Below are 23,903 nucleotides of genomic sequence, written 5' to 3'. Positions count from 1 at the left end.
AAGAAACCATTCGATTCTACTAAATATAACATATATTTTATACCTAAATTTACAAATATTATACATCGTTTATTTAAATTATCGATATTATTTATATTTATCATTGCAAAATGTAAACACCAAAATAAAAAAACAATCCATTCTACTAAGCTTTCAAATCAAACCACTCATCAAGTTTTTTCAGCCATACTATAATTACGTCTTACTATATATTACTATATAGCCAAATAACGCTACTATTAGGGTGATCGATTCGATTTTTCAACCGGTTTTAAAACCGGTTTTTTCTGCTTTACCAGTGTCGTTTTTTTCTAAATGTTGATTTTTCGAATATCGAATAACCCGGTTTTTTCACTTTTTAAAAACCGGTTTCGAATACTTTTATTTGCTTTGTATTCAAAGATTATTTAAATGAAATTTTGAAGTAAATAATACAGCCCGTTTAAATTTAAAAATATTCGAGTCCAGGAACTAGGATATATTTTTCTAAAGCACCATTGGTTAAACTTTTCTGATTTTCCTAATTAATTAAAAAATTTTATTTGTAAAATTGATAACTGTTTAATAAAATTTTATTAATCTTAAGATTATATTCCAATTACAATAATTAATTTACCGCTGAAATATTATGGAAGTGTTGGAATGCCTATGAAAATTTCCTAAAAGGGCTTTAGAATAAGCTAGGATTACATAGTACCTTATGTTTAACAGAAGTGTCCACTTTTTCCTAATTTTTTTTTATATTAAAGAAATAATGTAAATCAGACGACTAGATCTAAAGTTATAATCTGTTAAACTGTTAAAAATCATTTCGGGCCATGTTTTATTAGTCAAATTTAATCATAAACATTAATTTCTTCAAATTAACATATATTTTTTTATTTATTATGAAAAACCGGTTAACCGGTTTTTTCTGAATTTGAAAAATATCAACCGGTTTTTTTGAAATGTCAACTATTCGAACTATTCGAAAACCGGTTTTTGGAAAATGTCGAATAATCGATCACCCTAGCTACTATCCAGTTTTTATTACACGCACAGTAACACCCAATTTACACGATGATTTTTTTTCATGTTTGCCCAGACGTCTGTTTTCATGTTTGTCGATGATTGGTGGTGAGCGGGTTAGAGAAGAATGGGGGGTAAGAAAACAAACATGATTTAGGATTTTCATGATTGTTTTTGAAATTCCTCTTTACACTCATTCGTACTGTTGATATTATACTCATGTAAAAAAATAATTACGTGTTTTTTTAATGAAAACATTAAAATTTGCATTAAAATTGTTTTTATGTTAAAAATTTAATTTTATTTACACTAAACATCAAAAAAGACATGAAAAGTTGCATGTAAAAAATCACCGTATAAATGTTCATGATATTTTGGAAGATTCTCAAAAGAGAATTGGAAAAAACAGACGTCTGAAAAGTCTTAATGTAAATTGCGCCTAAGAAAACGAAACCAAGAACTAAACAATACGAAAGCAGCTTACTCAAAAATGTTTGCACTGTTCAGTCGTCGTGTTTATTTCGGTTGGCAGCTGCTTGTTTTGCAGCAGCGTGTGCACACCAGAGATACAAGCCGATGGGAAATGATCGGCGGCGGCGGCGGCGGCTTATTACAGAAAATATCGGCGGCGGCTAAATTGTCGGCTCAATTTAACTTTTTCTTTAGAAATTGACCTTATAAGGTTTATTATATTGAAAAATCTTTGTATAATAGTCTGTTACATAGAAACCTGTCTCTATATAAGTTTTTTTCTGCAGAAAATGGACATTTATAGTAGTTTTCACTATTTTAATATTAACACAATATTGTGTGGCAACACTTTTCAATTTGCCATAAGAATTTAAAATAGTGGCAACTCCGTTCAATTTGGTGAAATTATGTTCTGAAATACATGTGTGATTCTAATCTATATCAGCGGCTACGTTTAAGCCGGCTTAGCTTTTGAGCCGAAAGAAGTCGGCGGCGGCGCGGCTTGCAAAATATTACCGGCGGCCAGCCGCCGCCGATTTGAGCCGTCTCGGCTTGTATCTCTGGTGCACACAGTGACTGTATTCCAGAGATGCTCAAGCACATATACCATAGACTACCATAGTTTTATTTGTGTTGCAGCAGAGAGCAGAATTCAATTCAAAATAAAAGTATACTAATAAAATGACTACAAACTATAAAGTATATACTAACTGTCAAATATTTATTACGGATTTTGACAGCCAGCGTATATCAAAGTCTATATATAAAAAACTATCAACTACATTAATTCGGCTTCCTCAAAATTTTGTTGTTGTATTTCTGTGTGTATTTTAAAAACGTCGCACACAGACCTTGCTTCGACAAGTGCTGATCAGCAACTGATTTGATTTTGTTTTTCAAGTTGAGAGCAAACCAACTGATATTGCTCATTATAAACAGAAGAAGAATTAAACCTATAGCCAGTGTTGCCAGAAAATGAATTTCAAAATATGCTAAAATTTGAAAAAATAAGTGCTAAAATGTTCTACGGAAGAAAAAAAAGAGCTAAAATTTTTTTAATCTCACAAAACAATATAAATGTTTGTTTTTTCTAGTTTTTATTAAAATACTGATGATGTAGTGCATGACTCCAATATTTCTGGTACTATATCTTCATCGTAATCCTCATTTTGATATTTTTTAAATGATCGTATTTTATTTGTAATATAATTTTTTATATATTCATAAACAACATTTTATTTTGTAAAAGATTTTTAATAAGGCCTTAAGTGTAACGGCATGAATTTTCGAATTTCAATTCTTTTCGAATTTGTATTATTGAACATAAAAATTCAGCTTAAATACGATTTCGAATTTTATTTTAATTATAGCCTTTGATATAAAAAGCCTTTCAAGTTCGGCATTAGAAAAAGGTGAAACGAGTAATGACAATACAAAAATAGACAATTCATTAAATTAATTTTCACCGATAAAATTTTCAAAATTAAATACTTGAATTTAAAGAGTTTTTTCATAATGTTGTTTTGGTTAAACAGTTTCTGTTTTTGAGTGTATACTTTTAATTTTTGTTTTTCGTTTAGTTCATACTTTGTTTTGTTAACCTTTTAGTTAATTTTGATTATATGTTTAATTTTTTGTGTATTTCTATATTTTTGCAATGTTTTTGTTTTATTTGTGAAATTGTGATTTTATTTTTGTAATGTATTGTTTTTGTAACTGTCACTGTTTCACTTTACTTAATTTTCATAAGTATTCGGTTCGTTAGGACCATTGTTTTGACGGGTTCGGGGTTAGGTGCAATATGGGGTAAAATAAAACAGAATTTCTTTTTTTTTTATTTTAAAAACGTTATAAAACGTATAGTGTTTTATTTAAAATAGGGTGATACGATATTGTATATTTAAGTTCATAATAAAATTTCACAATTTATAATTTTTAGGTTTTTTTATCTTTCTATAATAGATTTAAGTTTTAAATTGATTTTAGGTTTTAGTGTAAGTTTTAATTATTTGAAATTAGGTTTATGCTTTATTTTAGTGTTTGTATTTAGGGTAAGTTTTATTTTATGGGTTTTAATTATTTATTATTAATTAATAAGTTTTAAATAGTTTTAGTTTATTAATTGTTGTATGGGTTTTGTTCTTCAGTTTTTCTTTTGTTATGGCCTTGCACACACTTCGATCTTCACTTCTACTTCTTACAATCGCATTTGAAGTTGGCTGCAGTTGGTTTTATTTGAGATGGGATGTTGAGGGTATGAATTTGCCAGTGTTGGGTAAATTTAGTACCTTTTGTTCACCGTGTGAACAGTGTGAATGTCATCAGAAAACATATTTTTTATTTTAGTTCTGTACCGTTGTCCAAGTTTGGAAATGTTTTTTGGAAGTATTTTATATAGGAACCGTACTATTTATTAACTGATTAGAAACCCATGTTTATTCATGAGTAAAACGCATTTTTGTTTTTAAAAATCCGTTAGCAATTGACGACGTTATTGATCTTTTTCTTAATACAAAATTTTTCCAAAATTGATTTTCCGAAAGATGCTTTATATGGGGGATAGGGCTAAATATGGGCCTATCCTCATACAATTTGGTGGAAGGATTTGGATGCTGAATTTCATCGTGATATTAATGTAATTAAGAGAATTATGGAATTAAAGTCGCTTACCTAAGGAGGATTTTTTTGAAGGAGGGTTTGTATGGGAACTAGGGTCAAATAAGGTCCAAGCAATACAAAAATCGGTATAAATGAGTTTGCTGTAATCTTTAGTGATACTGCTGATTCTATCGACAATAAGGTCTTATTTGATCCTAGTCCCTATACAAACCCTCCTTCAAAAAATGACTTGAATTCCATAATTCTTCTCTTAATATTAATATCACGATGAAATTCAGCATAAATAACTTTTATATAAACATAAACCCTTCCACCAAATTTTTCGAGGATCAGCCTATATATTAAACCCTATTTCCCATATATAGCATCCTTCAGAAAATCAGTTTTTGAACAATTTTGTATTAAGAAAAAAATCAATAAAGTCGTCAATTGCTAAGGGATTTTTAAAAACAAAGTTGCGTTTTTCTCATGAATAGAGATGGGTTTCTAATCAAAAAAAAGTACGGTTCTTATATAAAATATTGCAAAACTAAAATAAAAAAATATGTTTGCTGATGAAATTCACACACATCTCTCCAGGTTACTGAAACATTATATATGTCATTATAAAGGCCTCAGCTTCTGCTTTCTAAATCCGTGGAAAAAGTTAAAATCGTTTCATATTCAACTAAGTTACTGACTTATAAGTGCTTAAAGGTATGAAAAAACGGTTTTTTACCGTTATGATTTTGGAGGTATTTGGCAAATTTCAGAAACATATTCTTGTTCTATTCGGATCCACCTTTCAGAAAAATAGTATCATTTCCGAGGCATTTATTTTTGTTGCATAGTGTAATTACATCATGTGAACGGGGTATTAAGTAATCGACATATTTCTTTTTTTGTTCTATTTTGCACATAAATACTGTTATCAACTTCATCATTATCATCGACTCTTGTTTGGAGAGGAGTATAATCATTTGTATTATCAGTTCTCTGAGAACTGTTAATATTTTTTCTTTTTTTTAAAACACTTTTGATTTTCAACTGAAATTGAAGCAGAAGAAGCATACATTGAAGAATTTGGTGAGACATCACATTTTTTGCCGCAAGGTAAATGAAATATGGATGAAAAAAAAATTATATTCGAATTTATTTAAAGGCACAGTACCAAATTTTACTTGAAATATACTATATCTTTTTCAATGATTGTTGAAATAAATTACTAACACATAAACAAGTTTTGACCAAATTTTGACGTGTGGCCATCACCCTTAAAGTTTGAATGAATAAATAATTTGATCTGGCTCCTCTTTCGTAAAAATAGAAATAAGAAGTAATGTATATAACAAAGAATAATGAAATAATAAAGAAAATCACTCAAGTTTTTAACTCACATGAATACTAAAATATTTTGTAATAGAATTTAGCATATGTATATTTATAGCAATAAAATTATTTTTAGCAATAAAAGTTTTTTTTTTGTTAAACACTGAATGAAATAAGCTTATTCTAATAAAAAAGATTTAAAGCACTTTATAAAAACCAACTTTACACATCAATGATCATTTGTACCTCTCAGAGGAATTAAATACAAAATTTAGTATATTTGGGAAACTATTAGATTATTAAAATTGTTCATAGATTACATTAAAATCTTAATAAACGTTTGGGAAAATTGGTGAACTTGTAATAATTTGCAAGGCATCTTCCATATGTAAAAAATTGTTTATCTGGAAAACTATTATAGTTAGAATCTTCAAAATTTTTAAGTGTGTTCTTTTATTTATATTGCTTTAAAGGTAGCAAAGCACACTGGGTATAGCTAGTATTTAATAAAAACCATTAGTGTTTAATTTAGAATGTATTAATTCTAAAATAAAGAATCCATAAAAAAAGCATTAACAAATACAAAAAGGAGAACAAATTTTTATAAAACTTACATACATATGTATATAGAATTATCTTTTGAAAGAAGTATACATTCCTAAAATTTGATAACATGTTCCAGACGGGAATTCCCCGAAAATTAATGCCGGTTTTCCGGGAAATGAAAAAATAATAATGTAAATAAATACTAATGTTAATTATAATTGTTAATTATAATTGTTCGTAAGATATTATTGTTCTACTTACCACCTTTAAGAAAGCTTTGAAATAAATTTTCTTTTAACGAGGCTCTAAAAGAAATATTTAAAACATTACGTTGAATATTATTATATTTTTGGAAAACTTCATGCAATCTCAACGAGTGTCAGCAAGCAGAAGTCTCTTCCCCTTCTAAAGTAAATGCCACATTTTCCAATTTGTAGCCCAAATGCATTTTTTTACAATTTATATCATTTTCTAAGGCATTTATTATCTTAGAATGATGAAAAAATATATTAATGAACAAATTAATGTTGGTATAAATTTCTTGTAATTACCTGATCATTATATTTGGTAACGTATATATACAGCTCTTTTAGAGCTGCTACAGTATCGAATTCGTCATTTTGTTGTATGGATAATTGCTGCATAGCAGTACTCATTTCCTGATCACTAATTTGTGGCAGTCTAGCAACATCTCGGTAGAATTGTTTAACCATCTTACGGTATTGAGGAATATCCTATATAAAATATGATATATTTATATTAGTAAATTTTTTTATTAATTATAAATAAAACAAGTATAGTGCCATATTCGGCTGTGCCAAAGCTACTTTTTATAAAATCCCATCTAAATATTTTAATATATTCAATAAATTGTGAAAGTTTAAAATTTTTCTCCATAATGAGGGTATCATTAAATAAGTCAGATTTATATCATTAAATAAGTCAAATAAGATTTATATCATTAAATAAGTCAGATTTTTATACCCACCATCAAAAGGGGGTATATTGATTTTGTCATTCCGTTTGTAACACATCGAAATATTGTCCATAGATCAATAAAAGTATATATATTCCAGGTCCTTATTAAATTCTAAGACGATCTAGCCATGTCCGTCCGTCTGTCCGTCCGTCTGTCTGTTGAAATCACGATAGGGACCACACGAGAGGAGCTAGACAGTTGAAATTTTGCATAAATATTCTCTATTGCTAAGGTTTGTATAGTATTGAAAATGGGCAATACCAGTCCAATTTTTCGGATAGCCCCCATACAAGTGGACATCCAGCTTTAACGGGCATAACTGCTTTAGAAGTACGAGTATAGCGATGAAATTCGACATAAATAAGTTTCATATGAGCCAAAATCTTTCTACCAAATTTTTTGAGGATCGGCCCATAAATGACTGTACCCCTCATATAAGGTCCCCTTCAGAAAATGACTTTAACACTCATTACAGGTCCAAAAATGCGAGTATAGCGATGAAATTCGGTATAAGTAAGTTTCTTACGAACCAAAATCGCTGCACGAATTTTTTTTAGGATCGGCCCATAAATGACCTTACCCCCCATATAAGGTCCATTTCAGAAAATGACTAACACTCATTACTGGCCCAAAAATGCGAGTATAGTGTTGAAATTCGGTATAAATAAGTTTTTAACGAACTAAAACCTCACTAGATTTCTATTTTAGGATCGGCCCATAAATGACCCTACCCCCATATACGGTCCCCTTCTGAAAATGACTTTAACACTCATTACTGGTCCCAAAATGCAAGTATAGCGATGAAATTCTACATAAATAAGTTTCATGTGAGCCAAAATCTTTCTACCAAATTTTTTGAGGATCGGTCCATAATAGACCCTTGCCCCATATAAGGTCCCCTTTAGAAAATTACTTTAACACTCATTACTAGCCCAAAAATTTTAGTATAGCGATGAAATTCAGTATAAGTAAGTTTCTTAAGAACCAAAACCTTTTAACCAATTTTTTAGGATCGGCCCATAAATGACCCTACCGCATATAAGGTCCACTCCTGAAAATGACTTTAACACTCATTATTGGCCCCAAACTGCAAGTATAGCGATGAAATTCGACATAAATAAGTTTCATGTAAGCCAAAATCTTTCTACAAAATTTTTTGAGGATCGGTCCATAATTGACCCTACCCCCCATATAAGGTCCCCTTTAGAAAATTACTTTAACACTCATTACTGGTCCAAAAATGCGAGTATAGCGATGAAATTCGGTATAAGTAAGTTTCTTACGAACCAAAATCGCTCTACGATTTTTTTTTTTTAAGATCGGCCCATAAATGACCCTATCCCCCATATAAGGTCCCCTTCTGATGACTTTAACGCTCATTACTGGCTAAAAATTACGAATATAGCAATAACATTTTACACAATTAAGTTCCTCGCGAGCCAAAATCTTTTTAATAACTTTTATGTGGATAGGTCCATAATTGGCCCTACTCCCCCTATTGGTTCCATTTCAGGAAATAACTTCAACGCTCATTACTGTCTTAAAAATACAAGTAAAGCGATGAAATGCTACACACGTAAGTTTCTTACGAGCCAAAACCTCTGTACCAATTTTTTTTTTTTGGATCGGCCAATAAATGACCCTTCCCGCTTATAAGGACCCCCTCTGCAAATAACTATAATGCTCATTACCGGCTTAAAAATATGAATGTAGTGACGAAAATTGATGCACATAAGTTTAATGCGTGCCAAAATCTCTCCACCAAATTTAGAGAGGATCGGTCCATAATTTACCCTACCGCCCATACAAGGTCCCCTTCAGAAAATTACACTGGCTTAAAAACATGAGTTATGATATACGGTTATGAAATTCGCTCCGATTAAAATCGACATAAAAAAGTTTATACTTAGGAACATAATTCTTCATTCCGAATTTAATGAGGACTGATTTATAAATGACCCTAGCCCCTATAAAAGGTTCCCTTCAGGAAAGAGTTTTGGTTATTGAAATACGAGTTTTCCTTATTTAAAATACGAGTATAGCGCTGAAATGTTGCATAAACAAGTTCTATACAAACGAAATCTAGGTACAAAATTTTATGAGTATCGGTTTATAATTAACGCATATAAAGGTCCTCTTCAGAAAATTACTCATACGCTCACGGTTTAAAAATTGAAATAAAATATTTGGTTTTTAAAAATTAATATTTTGTTAGTTCAAAAGAGCTCGGTCCATAATTGACTTAAGCCATATTCCAAATATCACCTGATGTTTATAGGGGAGCATTCCTTTTATGGCATACGGTTTGATGGTGGGTATATGAGATTCGGCACAGCCGAATATAACACTCTTACTTGTTTTCTTTTTATACCCTCCACAACCATCAGTGGTGATAGAGGGTATATATAACTTTGTCATTCCGTGTGTAACACCAAGAAATATTCATCTGAGACCCAACAAAGTATATATATTCTTATGAAATTCTGAGTCGATTTAGCTATGTCCGTCTGTCTGTCTGTGTAAAACACGCCCATGTTAAAACGAAGCAATAGAAATTCACAAAAAAATTTCAGTCTACCTCGAAAAAAATAACGTTTTTTTCCAATTCTTAAGTAGTTTTCTCAGAAATTACCAAAGATATTTCGATGAATTTTGTCGCACATTATTTTTTTGTAGCAGGGATTAAGTATGTTCAAACTCATAACAATTGATCCAATATTTCCCATAGCCCCCATACAAAGGTATATTCCCGGAAATTAGTTTATCGTTAATAACTCCCTCAAATATATCGGTATCAACACAAAATTTGTACATAGAAATACAATATGAATAGCAATCATACTACCAACATAGATCTAAGGTCCACTTCCAAAAACCACCTAAACGCACATATTTCATTGATTTTGTGATAAAGTTCGAGCTGAATATGTTTTGTGTACATACAAATCATTCTACCAAATTTCTTTTCGGATCGGTCTATTATTAGTCATAGCTCCCATATAAGGGCCACTTCCGAAAATCACTTAAATGAACACATTTGATTGTCAAATAAAGGTACCTTGATAAAATTCGACACATATATGTTTCGTCTATATATGAATCACGCTACGAATTTTTTTCGGATAGGACCATAATTGGTCATAGCTCCCATATAAGTTCCATTTCCGAAAATCACTTAAACGCATATGTTTCATTGATAAATAAAGCTATAGCATCTATATATATAAAAATGAATGTGTGTTTGTTTGTATGTTTGAACGTTATAGACTACTAAACGGCTGAACCGATTTTCTTGAAATTTTCACAGCGTATTCCTGCGTGTCTGGGACTTTTTATTTCGAAATTTCAAGTGGGCGATGAGCCACGCCCACATTAAGAAAATATAAAATCCGTATATTTGAGAGACACTTTAGTGTCAATATCATCATTTAGGACAAAAAGTAGGCGGACTAGCATTTTGGGTAATAAATTGGCGGACTACCCATGAGGGGAGCGGCACCTCCCATATTAATTAAAAACAAAAATTCGTTTATCTAGGAAACTAATAGAACTAAATTCTTAAAATTTTGCACGAAGAACTTTAATATTCATCTGAACATTTTTAAGGAAAAAAGAGCGGACTTTCACCTGGGGGCTTGGAGTCCCCATATGAATAAAATAGAAAAATTCGTATATCTGAGAAACTATTAGAGCTAGAATCTTTAAATTTTACTTGAAGAACTTTGACATTCATCTGAACATTTAGAGTATAACGGGCGGACTGGGGTACTTGGTAAGTCCAATATGAATTAAATACAAAATTTCGTTTAACTGGGAAACTAATAGAACTAGATTCTTCAAATTTTGCACAAATTATTTTAATATTCATCTGAATATTTTGGAGGAAAAATTGCGGACTTTCATCCGGGGAGCATGAAGCCCCCACATGAATTAAATTCGTATATCTGAGAAATTATTAGAGCTAGAATTTTCAAATCTTACATGAAGAACTTTGACATTCATGTAAACATTTAGAGAATAACGGGCGGACTTTCAATGGGGCGCTTGGCACCATATATATGAATTAAATACAAATTTTTCATAGATAGAAATTGGCGAACTTGTAATAATTTGCTTGGCATCTCTCATATGTAACATATTGTTAATCTGGAAAACTATTGTAGTTAGAATTTTCAAAATCGTAGAGGGTTTTTTATTTAATCAGTTTAAACGGCTAAACTGATTTTCTTGAAATTTTCACAATATCTTCCTGTATGTCTGGAAGGAGTTATAACTGCTTTTTATGTTGAAATTTCAAATGAGCGAGGTCCCACGTATAGAGTCCCCAAATTTTGTACAAGTAACTTTTGTTTAAATACAAATATTTTGGACAAAAATAGGGAGTTCAGCAAAAGCGGGCGTGGCACCTCCCATATGAAGTAAATACTAAAATCTAATTATTAAAATCTGTATATCTAGAAAACTATAACAGCTAGAGTCCCCAATTTTGGTGCCTCTCACGTGAAGTAATTACAAAAAATTGTATATTCTTATTAATTATTATTAATAATTTGCTTGACATCTTTCATATGTAACATAAAATAAATCTGGTATTTATTTATACATATTCGTTTTAGGGTAGCAAAGCACACTGGGTATAGCTAGTTGATAAATAAAACTTGAATATGTTTTGTGTACATATAAATCATTCTACCAATTTTTCCCTGGATCGGCCCATTATTTGTCATAGCTGCCATATAAGGCCCTCTTCCGAAAATCATTTAAACTCACATATTTCATTGTCAAATAAAGCTATCTTGATAAAATTCGACACAAATATGTTTTGTGTACATTCATATAAATCACTCTACGAAATTTTTCTGAAAAGGCCCGTAATTGATCATAGCTCCTATATAAAATTCACTTCCGAAAAACACTTAAACGCACATATTTTATTAATTAATAAATCTATTGGAGTAATATTCAACTTGAATTTTTTTTGCATATAAATCATTATACGAAATTTTTTCTTGATCGGTTCATAATTGGTCACAACTCCCATATAAGGATAATTTCTGAAAATTACTTAAACGCACATTGGCAATCAAAGTCATCAGGATAAAATTCGTCATAAATGTGTATTTTGTACATATCAATCGTCTGTCTGTCTGTGTAAAACACGCTCACGTTAAAACGAAGCAATAGAAATTCACAAAATTCGCCCAACAACATTCTTTATTAACCGGTACAGTTTGGTATTGAAAATCAGCAAAATCGGTTTACGACGTAAAAAGTTATGAGTAAAAATTTCAGACTTCAAGTGGGCGAGGAGCCACGCCTATATTAAGAAAATATTAAATCCGTATATTTTAGATAATATAACAGTTAGAGTCCTCAAATTTTGCCGGAGCAACTTCAGTGTCAATATAATTATTTAGGACAAAAAGTAGGCGGACTATCATTAGGGGGCGTGGAACCTACCATATAAATTAAATACAACAAGTAAGAGTGTTATATTCGGCTATGCCGAATCTTATATACCCACCATCAATCCTCGTTTGAATCGAATGAAACTTATGTCGAATTTTATGTATATACTCGTATTTTTAGGCCAGTTATAAGCGTTAAAGTAATTTTCTGAAGGGGACCTTATATGGGGGGTAGGGTCAATTATGGACCGATCATAAAATTTTGCATAGTGATTTTGGATCACAAGAAACTTACTTATGTCGAATTTCATCGCTATATTCGTATTTTTGAACAAGTTATGGCTGTTAAAGCTGCTTTTCGAGGGGCCACTTGTATGGGGGCTATCCGAAAACGTGGACCGATATTGCCCATTTTCAATACCAAACAAACCTTACCTATAAGAAATATTTATGTGAAATTTCCACCCTCTAGCTCTTTCCATTCGGACTCTATCGTGCTTTCAACAGAAAGACAGACGGACGGCCAGACATGGCTAGATCGTCTTAGAATTTAATGAGGACCCAGAATATATATACTTTTGTGGGTCTATGACCAATATTTCGATGTGTTACAAACGGAACCATCTTTTTTGATGGTGGGTATAAAAATACGTTTATCTTGGAAACTATTACAGTTAAAATCTTCAAATTTTGCACGAAAAACTTTAACATCCATCTAAACATTTTGGGTAATAAATTGGCGGACTACCCATGTGGGGAGCGGCGCCTCCCATATTTATTAAAGACAAAAATTCGATTATCTGGGAAACTAATGGAACTAAATTCTTCAAATTTCGCACGAAGAACTTAAATATTCATCTGAACATTTTGGAGGAAAAGAAAGCGGACTTTCATCTGGGGGGTCTTGAAGCCCCACATGAATCCAATAGAAAAAATTGTATATCTGAGAAACTATTACAGCTAGAATCTTCAAATTTTAGATGGAGAACTTTGAAACTCATGTGAACATTTAGAGCATAACGGGCGGACTTTCAATGGGTGGCTTGGCACAACATATATAAATACAAAATTTCGTGCATCTTGGAAACTCTTATATTATTCAAATTTTTTATAGATAGATAGAAATTGGCGATAGATAAAAACTGGCGAACTTGCAATAATTTGCTTGACATCTTTCATATGTAACATAAAAAAATCTGGTATTTATTTATACATATTCCTTTTAGGGTAGCAAAGCACACTGGGTATAGCTAGTTGATAAATAAAACTTGAATATGTTTTGTGTACATATAAATCATTCTACCAATTTTTCCCTGGATCGGCCCATTATTGGTCATAGCTGCCATATAAGGCCCTCTTCCGAAAATCATTTAAACTCACATATTTCATTGTCAAATAAAGCTATCTTGATAAAATTCGACACAAATATGTTTTGTGTACATACATATAAATCACTCTACGAAATTTTTCTGAAAAGGCCCGTAATTGATCATAGCTCCTATATAAAATTCACTTCCGAAAAACACTTAAACGCACATATTTTATTAATTAATAAATCTATTGGAGTAATATTCGACTTGAATTTTTTTTGCATATAAATCATTATACGAAATTTATTCTTGATCGGTTCATAATTGGTCACAACTCGCATATAAGGATAATTTCTGAAAATTACTTAAACGCACATTAGTAATCAAAGTCATCAGGATAAAATTCGACATAAATGTGTATTTTGTACATATCAATCGTCTGTCTGTCTGTGTAAAACACGCTCACGTTAAAACGAAGCAATAGAAATTCACAAAATTCACCTAACAACATTCTTTATTATCCGGTACAGTTTGCTATTGAAAATCAGTAAAATTGATTTACGATGTAAAAAGTTATGAGTAAAAATTTCAGACTACCTCGAAAAAAAAAAACGTTTTTTTCCAATTCTTAAGTAGTTTTCTCAGAAACTACTAAAGATATTTCGATGAATTTTGTCGCACATTATTTTTTTGTGACAGGGATCAAGTATGTTCAAACTCATAACAACTGATCCAATATTTAACATAGCCCCCATACAAAGGTGTATATTCCCGGAAATTAGTTTATCGTTAATAACTCCCTCAAATATATCGGTAGCAACACAAAATTTTTACATAGAAATATAATATGAATAGAAATCATACCACCAACGTAGATCTATGGGGTCATAGCTCCCATATAATGTCCAATTCCAAAAATCACCTTAATGCACATATTTCATTGATTTTGTGATAAAATTCGAGCTGAATATGTCTTGTGTACATACAAATCATTCTACCAAATTTCTTTTCGGATCGGTCCATTATAAGTCATAACTCCCATATAAGGCCCACTTCCGAAAATAACTTAAATGCACATATTTGATTGTCAAATAAAGGTATCTTGATAAAGTTTGACACAAATATGTTTCGTCTATATATGAATCACTCTACGAGATTTTTACGGATAGGACCATAATTGGTCTTAGCTCCCATATAAGGTCCACTTCCGAAAATCACTAACATATGCGTTTAATGTTTCATTTATAAATAAAGCTATAGCATTGATAAATAAAACTTGAATATGTTTTGTGTACATATAAATCATTCTACCAATTTTTCCCTGGATCGGCCCATTATTGGTCACAGCTGCCATATAAGGCCCTCTTCCGAAAATCATTTAAACGCACATATTTTATTAATTAACAAATCTATTGGAGTAATATTCGACTTGATTTTTTTTATTGTATATAAATCATTATACGAAATTTTTTCTTGATCGGTCCATAATTGGCCACAACTCCCATATAAGGATAATTTCTGAAAATTACTTAAATATTTGTTCATTTTAATTGATCTAATATATATATACATATATTTTTTTCAGTTTATTATACCCTCCACCACCATGAGTGGTGATACAACTTTGTCATTCCGTGTGTAACACCAAGAAATATTCATCTGAGACCCAACAAAGTATATATATTCTTGGTCCTTATAAAATTCTGAGTTTAGATATGTCCGTCCGTCTGTGTAAAACACGCTCGCGTAAAAACGAAGTGAAATAAATTATTGAAATTTGGCCAGAATATTCCCTATTGTCCCAGGCAGTTTGGTATTGAAAATAAGCAAAATCGGTTCACATCGGGAAAAGTTAGGAATCAAAATTTAAAACAACTCCGAAAAAACTAACCACTTTTTTACACACACTGATGTAATTCCCACGAAAACGATGCAATATAATTCTATGACAATCATCATACATTTGTTTTTACACGAGAGCTTTATTCCTGTCGAAAATTGCCTTAATCGGTCCACAATTTCTAATACCTCCCATACAAAAGTACATATTCCCGGAAAATGAGTTTATTGTTAATTACTTCCCTTAAAATGTTGATATCTTCACAAAAATTTACAAATAAAAATTCTATGTCAATAGAATTCATTTAGAGAAAACATTTTCTGGATTGGTCCATAATTGGACAAAGCTCCCCTCCTGAAAATCACTTTAACGCGCATAACTCATTTACAGTTAATCTCAAAAATAAGTATACAGAAGTACTGACGATTGGTTTTATTTAAAAAAGGATATTATTTTTTCAAAAAACAAAAAAGTAACACATTTATTTATTAGAAACAATTATGATAATTATTATTCACTACTTTTTTCCGGGTTATTTTAATTATTTGAGTTCTCATTTAAGGTGAAGTTAAATAGGTGCAAAATTTACGTCACAAAAGTATGTATACAGATCATTTCAGTATATATTTGGTTTAATGATATTAACAAAATTTCTACGAAATTTTTTTCCATTTTAGACCTCGGATTTTAGATCTGTTGGCCATTGAACCTTCCAAATGATGCATTAGAAATAGAATTTTTAACTCTTGAAAAGAGTTGTTGTTTTGAAATTAATGTGATATGCTTGGATTTGGCCATTTTGAACACAGTACGTTCCTATAATCCGAAATTTAATTCCGATTTCTTAATACTTACAACATAAACTTGAACAATTGGATAATTCTATATATTTCCTTTAATTTAATCAGGTTTTTCAAATCCTCCGATTTCCAAAGTATACAATAATGCTACCAATCATATCCTGATATACTTGAGACAATAACCATGTTTTATGTATCGGACATTTAATTTGTTCTAGCAACAATTTAAGATGTATCCGTGTTCAAAATTGTTCAATTCGTATTCATACCACTAGTTGTGCCTGATTTAATATAAAAATCTTACTATTTTGGACAATAACCAATTTCAGAACCGATATGAAGTGTAAGTTATTGACATGGTCACCATTTGACGATTATTGGTAATATTTTGAAGTGTGTAATGGATGATTGGAACCAAAAAACTAGTTTTAATTAATGGATACTAGTACAAATATTATTAATTTCCCATTTTAAGAAATAAATTTTAGGAAATAGCCATTAAATATCGAATATGAACGCTATACTATGTTAAAAACGGAAATGTTCCGAGATGGATTGCAATTATTGTAAAGAAATAATTAGCTTAAAAAAATATCGTCTTCTAATGCATCATAATGAACAAAACAAGATATTATTGAATACCAGATCTAAAACTCCGGGGGTTTATATAACCAGATGTTCTTAAATAGGAAAAAAATGCTCCTATAAATAATATTCAGAGCAATTACCAAAAATTTCAATTTTTCGGAACAAAAAGTGAAATTTATCCAAGTTATAGTGTAAAAAATATTTTATTATAAAGTAATTACATTCAAACAGGTAAAATTTTTATAAATTTTTTTAATATCATTAAACCAAATACATATTGAAATTATCTGTATACTTATTTTTGTGAAGTAAATTTTGCACCTATTTAACTTCACCTTAAATGAGAACTCAAATAACTAAAATAACCCGGAAAAAGTAGTGAATAATAATTATCATAATTGTTTTCAATAAATAAATGTGTTACTTTTTTGGTTTTTGTAAAAATAATATAATTTTTTAAATAAAACCAATTGTCAGTATTTCTGTATACTTATTTTTGTGATTAACTGTATATAGAAATATTACTGTGAAATTTTTTTCCGATCGGTCCATAATTGGTCATAGCTCCCATACAAGGTCCTCTTCAGAAAAATACTTAAAGGCACACAACTCATTACCAAATAGTGATATCCATAAAAAATTTTGCCATAAATACTATTTTTGTACACAGAAATGTTATTTCAAAATTTTTTCACGATCGGTTCATATTTGGTAATAGCTCTCATACAAGGTTCCCTTCCGAAAATCATTTAAATGCACATAACTCATTACTAAATATTGATATCGATACATTTAGCACAAATATTGCTCTTATATACATAAATCACACTATAAAAATTGTTCACGATCGGTCCATATTTGGTCATTGCTCCCAAACAAGGTTCCCTCCAGAAAATCACTTGAATGCACAATATTAATTACCAAATAATGATATAGATACAGAATTTAGCCAAAATTTTGTATGTATATACATTAATTGGTCATAGCTCCCATACAAGGTCCTCTTACGAAAATCTGTTAAACGCACATTACTCATTGTCAATGTGCGTTTAAGTAATTTTCAGAAATTATCCTGATATGGGAGTTGTGACCAATTATGGACCGATCAAGAAAAAATTTCGTATAATGATTTATATGTAAATCAAGTCGAATATTACTCCAATAGATTTATTAATTAATAAAATATGTGCGTTTAAATGATTTTCGGAAGAGGGCCTTATATGGCAGCTGTGACCAATAATGGACCGATCCAGGGAAAAATTGGTAGAATGATTTATATGGGAGCTATGACCAATTATGGTCCTATCCGTAAAAATCTCGTAGAGTGATTCATATATAGACGAAACATATTTGTGTCGAATTTTATGAAGATACCTTTATTTGACAATCAAATATGTGCATTTCGATTTCGGAAGTGAGCCTTATATGGGAGTTATGACTTATAATGGACCGATCCGAAAAGAAAGTTGGTAGAATGATTTGTATGTACACAAGACATATTCAGCTCGAATTTTATCACAAAATCAATGAAATTTGTGCATTTAGGTGATTTTTGGAAGTGGACATTATATGGGAGCTATGACCCCATAGATCTACGTTGGTAGTATGATTTCTATTCATATTATATTTCTATGTAAAAATTTTGTGTTGATACCGATATATTTGAGGGAGTTATTAACGATAAACTAATTTCCGGGAATATACACCTTTGTATGGGGGCTATGTTAAATATTGGATCAGTTGTTATGAGTTTGAACATACTTGATCCCTGTCACAAAAAAATAATGTGAGACAAAATTCATCGAAATATCTTTGGTAGTTTCTGAGAAAACTACTTAAGAATTGGAAAAATAACGTTTTTTTTTTCGAGGTAGTCTGAAATTTTTACTCATAACTTTTTACGTCGTAAACCGATTTTACTGATTTTCAATACCAAACTGTACTGGATAATAAAAAATGTTGTTGGGTGAATTTTGTGAATTTCTATTGCTTCGTTTTAACGTGAGCGTGTTTTACACAGACAGACAGACGATTGATATGTACAAAATACACATTTATGTCGAATTTTATCCTGATGACTTTGATTGCCAATGTGCGTTTAAGTAATTTTCAGAAATTATCCTTATATGGGAGTTGTGACCAATTATGAACCGATCAAGAAAAAATTTCGTATAATGATTTATATGCAAAAAAAATTCAATTCGAATATTACTCCAATAGATTTATTAATTAATAAAATATGTGCGTTTAAGTGTTTTTCGGAAGTGAACTTTATATAGGAGCTATGATCAATTACGGGCCTTTCCAGAAAAATTTCGTAGAGTGATTTATATGTATGTACACAAAACATATTTGTGTCGAATTTTATCAAGATAGCTTTATTTGACAATGAAATATGTGAGTTTAAATGATTTTCGGAAGAGGGCCTTATATGGCAGCTATGACTAATAATGGACCGATTCGGGGAAAAATTGGTAGAATGATTCATATGTACACAAAAAATATTCAAGTCGAATTTATAGCTTTATTTATCAATGAAACATATGCGTTTAAGTCATTTTCGGAAGTGGACTTCATATGGAAGCTATGACTAACAATGGACCGATCCGAAAATAAATTTGGTAGAATGATTTGTATGTACACAAAATTTTATCACAAACGCTTTATTTATCAATGAAATATGTGCGTTTAGGTGACTTTTGGAAGTGGACCTTATATGGGAGCTGTGACCAATTGTGGACCGACTGAGATCTACGTTGGTAGTACGATTTCTATTCATAATATATTTCTATGTACAAAATGTTGTGTTGATACCGATATATTTGAGGGAGTTATTAACGATAAACTAATTTCCGGGAATCGACTCGGAATTTCATATGGATCAAGATTATATATACTTTGTTGGGTCTCAGATGAATATTTATTGGTGTTACGCACGGAATGACAAAGTTATATATACCCTCTGTCACAACTGATGGTGGTGGAGGGTATAAAAAGTATTAATATAAAAGTAGCTGGTGGAGGGTATTTAAGATTCGGCTTTTTTTTTCTTAAATATACCCCATTCATCCAACTAAGTGCCCACAGAGCTCTTAAAGGAAATGGTCTAAGCTTTCATTTGAGTAAAAAAATACAACAAAAAAGTCTATTTAAACTAAACTAAGAGTCCTATATTCGGCTATGCCGAATCTTATAAACCCTTCACCATGATGTGTTAAATACAATAGCCAGTACAAAAAATTGTTACAGAAAATCAAAAAATACCAGTTGTAAAACGAAAAAGTATCAGCAAGTCCCATTTTATAGATTTCATAGAACCAAAAAGTTAAAAAGTCGTTTCCTCCAGATTTGTATTAACTTAAAAGTTCTAAGAAGTCCCTTGAATCACTTGACACGAAATGACATAAGTGAGAGATTAGTGAGTATAAAACAATTTTTAAATTATTCACAAAGTAAGAGAAAAGACAAAACTGGAAAATTTTCTAATTTAACACTCTTTTATGTTATAAAAAAATGGCATAAAACTGAAACTAAATCGACCCATCAAATAAGAATTAAACAGGCGGGATAGTTTCTTACGAATGGGGTCACATTTCATTCACTCGGATTATATTAAATTAGATTGTTTTCAACTTTAAGATGTTACGTTCTGGTTGCAATTTGGATATAAATTGTTGGCAGGGACATAACATACATACATACAAACAAATATAAACTGTATTAGTCCTTATAAAATTTTACAATGATATTCAGGTTCTTTATCGTGTTTTCAACAGACAGACGGACGGACATGGCTAGATCGTCTTAGAATTTAATAAGGATCCAGAATATATATACTTTTATGGGTCTTAGATGAATATTTCGATGTGTTACAAACGGAATGACAAAAACAATGTACCCCCCATCTTTTTTGATGGTGGGTAAAAGCTTAAAGTTTAATGCAGAATTATTTTTGATCATAAAATTTAAAAGAAGTGTTTGTATATTTCAGTAAATATATTAAGTTTATAGTGACCAGTTGTGTAAATAGTAAAACATTGTGAATTTTTGTAATAATTTTATTTAAAATTTAATATATAACAAGTTAGAGTGCTATATTCGGCTATGCTTTTTGAAACCCATCTAAATTGTTTCAGAGTTTTAATAAATTTTATTAGTAGTTGCTTTATAAACCTATGGAGCTAACTTTGATCAAGTCTATAACTAGTTTAAGGACCTGTTATAGGAGGTATGGCCAATCCGAAAAAAATTTCGCAGAATGATACACAAAATATAATATCGGATTTTGTTCATATATGTATAGTTGTATGTTAATGAAATATATGGGGTAAAGTGACTTAAGAAAATGGATCTTGTATGAGAGCTTTGACCAATTATGGACTGACCCAAATATTTTTCAGAAAGAGTTAGTGATATTTCTTTTTGTCAATGAAATATGTGAGGCTAAGTATTTTTTTTTTTTTTTTTTTTTTTTTTTTTGAAGAGGACCGTATATCAGAGACTAGACAAATTATGGGCCCATCTAGAAAAAAATCAGGAGTGATTTGTATATATCTAAATCATATTTATGAGGAATTTCAATCCGGTATCTTTATTTGTCAATGAAATATGCGATTTTTGGAAGTGGATCTTATATACTTAGGAGCTATGACCAATTATGGGCTGATCCGGAAAATAATTATTAGGATGGTTCATATCTACTTTAAACACATTCATGACGAAATTTATACCGATATCTTCATAATTATGAAATACAAGCTATATCCAGTATGCTTTGCTACTCTAAAAGCAATATATGTAAATAAAAACCCCCACTTAACGATTTTGAAGATTCGAACTATAACAGTTTTTTTTTTTTAAATAGATATATGTATAATGAGATGGCATTCAAATTATTGCAAGTTCGCCAATTTTTCCTAACGTTTATTAACATTTAAAAGATTTTAAAATTTGAAGATTCTAGCTCAAATAGTTTCTCAGATATACAACTTTTTTCTATTTAATTCATATGGGGGTGCCAAGCTCCCCTTGATTAAAGTCCGTGCTTTATTCTCCAAAATGTTTAGATGAATATTACAATTCTTCGTGAATAATTTTTAGAATCTTGTTCTATTAATTTCCCTGATAAAATAATTTTTGTATTTAATTCATATGGGAGGTGCAGGTCCCCCCATTAACAGTCCGTCAATTTATTACCCAAAATTTTTACATGTATGTTAAAGTTCTTCGTGCAAAATTCTAGCTCCAATAGTTTCCAAGATAAACGAATTTTTGTATTTAATTTATATAAGAGGTGCCACGCCATCTGCTGCTAGTGCGTCCTCTTTTTGTCCTAAATAATCGTATTGTTATATTTTCTCAGATATACTGATTTAATATTTTCTTATATGTAAGGTGACACGCCCACTATAGCCATTCCGCCCATTTTGTCAACAAATATTCATATGGTTGTCAAAGTTGTCCGTTTTAGGACTCTAGCTGTTTCTGAGATATGCGACTTTTAAGACTAACTTTGTATGTGGGCGTGGCACTTCGTCTACTTGAAATTCTAAAACAAAAGGTAGCCTATAGTTCCTTCCAGACATACAGGAAGATACTGTGAATATTTCAGGAAAATCGCTCTAGCCGTTTAGCAGTCTATAAAGTCCAATCAAACATACAAACACACATTCATTTTTATATATATAGATTCATATGGGAGGTATTTAATTTATATGGGAGATGTCATGCACTCTAATGCCATTATATGGTAGCTATAACCAATTAATGACCGATCCGAAAAAAAAAAATTATAAAAATTTTGTATAAAAGACATCGAAGTACCTCGATATGAGTTTACACATTAGATAAGCGCGGTGAAATACACGGATTCGCCGATGCTTCACAACGCGCGTATGGATGCTGCATTTACTTTCGAATATTGGTCGATGGCAGGTACAAAACTAATTTCTTAATTGCGAAGTCTCAGTCTTGAGTTGTGTGCTGCTGTATTGGTCAGTAAAACCTGAAATAAAATAAAATTAAAAATGCCAAAATTTGTATTGTCAACTTGGTTATGGACTGATTCTAAAATTGTTCTTGAGTGGCTGAAACTGCACTCGTCGACATTAAATTGTTTCGTCGCTAACCGCATCTCCAATCTGCAAGATAACACACGAGATATCTATTGGAAACATGTTCCATCAAAAGATAATCCTGCAGACATTGTATCACGCGGCTGTAGCGCTCAAGATTTTCCTACAACAATGTGGTTCAACGGCCCCAATTTACTTCAGCAGCATCATTCAACATGGCCCCAGACTGGTGACCAAATTCTAACAGAAGTTTTGAAAGAAAGAAGAAAAGTAGCAGTATTTAAATATACTGACGTTATACCATCAATATTAGAAGAGATAATTGAGAAGAATTCATCTTATTATAAAATAATTCGTATATCTTATATTTTTCGCATATTTAAAAGAAGTCCAGTGAAACATAGTTTAGAAGCCAATGATGTACTTCAGATTGATTCAATTGAGTTGGGTTATACCTTCTGGCGTATAATTGCACAAATTCAAGCAATACACTTTAAAGTTGACATCAAAGCCTTGTCTAAAGGAAGAAGCATAAATCCGTCATTGCAGAAATTAACCCCATTTTTACATACCACCAATTTGAGTAGATGCTCTGTTACAATACTTCGTGTTGGCGGACGATTATCAAAGGCTCCTATACCCTATAACGCCATGTTTCCCGCATTGGTTCCCAAAAATCATCGTTTCGTATTGCTGTATATTGAATACTTGCATCGCATTCATTTACATGCTGAACCCAAAGTTCTATTAGGAATAATACGCCACAATATATGGAATATAAACGCTAGAGATGTGGTACGAAAAGTCGTCCGTAGTTGCATACACTGCTTCCGTTATTTCCCAAGTTAATGGAACAAATTATGGGCAAATCATCTGATCGACTGCGACCATTTTTGATAACAGGTGTGGATTTTTGTGGCCCATTTTTAAGTACACATCGCACCCGTGATAA

The 23,903-nt window shown here is 30.9% G+C and overlaps 1 protein-coding gene across 1 annotated transcript in view; it reads right to left on the bottom strand.

Annotated features, from left to right (window-relative positions):
* Positions 1 to 23,903, bottom strand: part of LOC119602155 (plexin-B) — a 327,104-nt gene that overhangs the window by 101,013 nt on the left and 202,188 nt on the right. The window contains exons 8-9 of the mRNA XM_037953517.1: positions 6,504 to 6,686; positions 6,214 to 6,439 (exon numbers count right to left, since the gene is read on the bottom strand). The gene's annotated coding sequence lies outside the window, so the exon portion shown is untranslated. The remainder of the gene's footprint in view (positions 1 to 6,213; positions 6,440 to 6,503; positions 6,687 to 23,903) is intronic.

Source organism: Lucilia sericata, unplaced genomic scaffold (assembly GCF_015586225.1).
Source record: "Lucilia sericata isolate MDLA Ls3-8-SP2 unplaced genomic scaffold, ASM1558622v1 Contig000211F_arrow, whole genome shotgun sequence".
NCBI lineage: Eukaryota > Metazoa > Arthropoda > Insecta > Diptera > Calliphoridae > Lucilia > Lucilia sericata.
Note: the sequence above shows the minus strand (reverse complement) of the source record. Positions and strands in the feature narration are given on the sequence as shown.